Source organism: Ricinus communis, unplaced genomic scaffold (assembly GCF_019578655.1).
Source record: "Ricinus communis isolate WT05 ecotype wild-type unplaced genomic scaffold, ASM1957865v1 Ctg63, whole genome shotgun sequence".
Lineage (NCBI taxonomy): Eukaryota > Viridiplantae > Streptophyta > Magnoliopsida > Malpighiales > Euphorbiaceae > Ricinus > Ricinus communis.
In genome coordinates this window covers 14,707-16,878 of record NW_025963496.1, presented here as the reverse complement: position 1 = coordinate 16,878, position 2,172 = coordinate 14,707, and the positions used below count along the sequence as shown (strand labels likewise).

Sequence of the window (2,172 nt, the reverse complement as noted above, 5' to 3'; positions counted from 1 at the left end):
TTAAGATTGTTTGAAGTTTCTTTTCTTGTATTCTTTTTGCAATTAATAATAAAGACCTAATTTTTGTTACATTGAATTCTTTTAGCAATTGAGAAATTCTAATTAAGTTTCACAATTTAATTTGGAGAACAACTTAATTTTCACTTAGAGATAAGTTTAATTAATTTGCCGGGTTAAGAATTAACAAAGCTTAATAGAGATGGATTAAAGCTTAAGGGTAACTTAATAATCAATTATTAGGAAGAGATTCCAACTTTAGGTTCTTAGGTTTAGGAATTGGGTTGTCTCGAGAAGGAAACCGAATTCAGTTTAGAATCCAATCCATCCACGGGTAACATAATCGGACTCAACAATCTATTATCCTTTGTTTGGTTGCCAACTAGTCTAGGTCCTCTTTGTGTTTGATTTCTTATCTTGATTATTCTCTTTGCTCATTCATTGTCGCAGTACAGTCGAAATTAGCTTTTAGTCATTAGTAAATTTAGAAACCTTCATTATTAATTTTTGGCTAGATAACAAGGAATGAAGTTGTAACTCTAGGATTTCACTTTCCTGAGGGATATAGTATTTTTAATACTTGCTGTTGTGCTAGGTTGCATTGACAGGTTCACTGCCTTAGTTGTGGTTGCATAAGCATCTCATCAAGTTTTTGGCGTTGTTGCTAGGGACTTTGTTTAAAAACTAGATTGAATGCTATTTGTTACTTTAGCCTTTTTTCTTTTCCTGTTTATGTCATTGCTTTTTATTCATTTATTCATTCATTTATTTGTTTGGTTTGTTGCTGCCTTGTTCATTTCAAGTAGTTTATGACTAGGAGTTTTATCCTGCACCAGTAGACCCTTTGCCCGAACCATAGCGATCCCTCAAGCAGCTGAAGAAGCAATTAGATGTGGAGGAGGAGGAGCAAATTGAGATTCTTGTCCATACACCAGTAGACATGGGAGACGGCAACAACAACGTCGTTGAAGTACATAGGACGATGTACGAATTTGCTAGACCTTCCTTGGAGGGATGCACACTAGTATATTAAGGCCACCTGTTGTAGCTAATAATTTTAAAATTAAGCCAAATGTCATTCAGATGGTGCAGCAGACTGTACAGTTTGGGGGCTTGCCTAGTGAAGATCCTAATGCCCACATCACGAACTTCTTGGAGATTTGTGATACCTTCGAAATTAATGGGACTACCGATGATGCCATTCGGCTTAGGCTGTTTCCATTTTCTTGAGAGATAGAGCAAAGAGATGGCTACAGTCCCTACCAGCTAACACCATCACCACATGGAATTCTTTGGCTGAGAAATTTCTTTATAAGTACTTTCCTCCTGCTAAGACTGCAAAGATACGTAATGATATTTCTTTGTTTGTGCAGTTTGATGATGAGAGCATTTATGATGCATAGGAGAGGTACAAGGACTTATTGAGATGTTGCCTACAACAGGGTTTGCCATTATCGATGCAAGTGCAGACTTTTTACAGTGGCTTGAACTCAGCCACGAGGCAGATGGTGGATGCAGCTCCAGGTGGGGCCATCAATAGTAAGACGCCAGAGCATGCCTATAACTTAATTGAGGAGATGCCCATGAACATATATCAGTACCAGTCTTTTAGGAGTATGCTAGGATGGTAGGAAGTGGTGAACCAGGTAGATTCTACATCAGCCTTGGCAACTCAGGTGGAGCTCTTGGCCAAGAAGATCGACTAGCTCTAGATGCTAGTCCATACAACATAACTTGGCTGCGAGTTTTGTTGTGGCCCGCACTACAGTGCAAACTGTAATGCGGGAGGTATGTTTGCTTCTTCTTCATCTTCTTCTGCTGACTATGAGCAGGTTGATTATATGGGAAATGCGCCCAAGCAGCAAAATAACCCCTACAACAACACATACAACCCAAGGTGGAGAAACCATCCCAACTTTGGGTAGTGAAACAACAATAGCCAAGGTCCACCAGGATTTCAGAGGTTGCACTAGTAGCAGCCTAACAGTAGACCGTTCTCCCTCAACTCCCTCAGACCTAAGAGAAGAAACCCAATTTAGAGGAGTTGATGATGAAGTCTGTGTCCACTTCAGAGAACATGTTTCAATAGATGGACACAGCTTTTAGAAATCAGCAGGCCTCCATACAAAATTTGGAGAATCAGATAGGCTAGATTTCTAAGATGCTGGCTGAGAG

At 39.5% G+C, this 2,172-nt stretch overlaps 1 non-coding gene across 1 annotated transcript; it reads right to left on the bottom strand.

The window, feature by feature from the left end:
* Positions 1-1,337: 1,337 nt before the first annotated feature.
* Positions 1,338-1,444, bottom strand: LOC125369035. Its single transcript, XR_007214522.1, has one exon. It is a non-coding gene; the product is annotated as a small nucleolar RNA R71 (small nucleolar RNA).
* Positions 1,445-2,172: the final 728 nt, after the last annotated feature.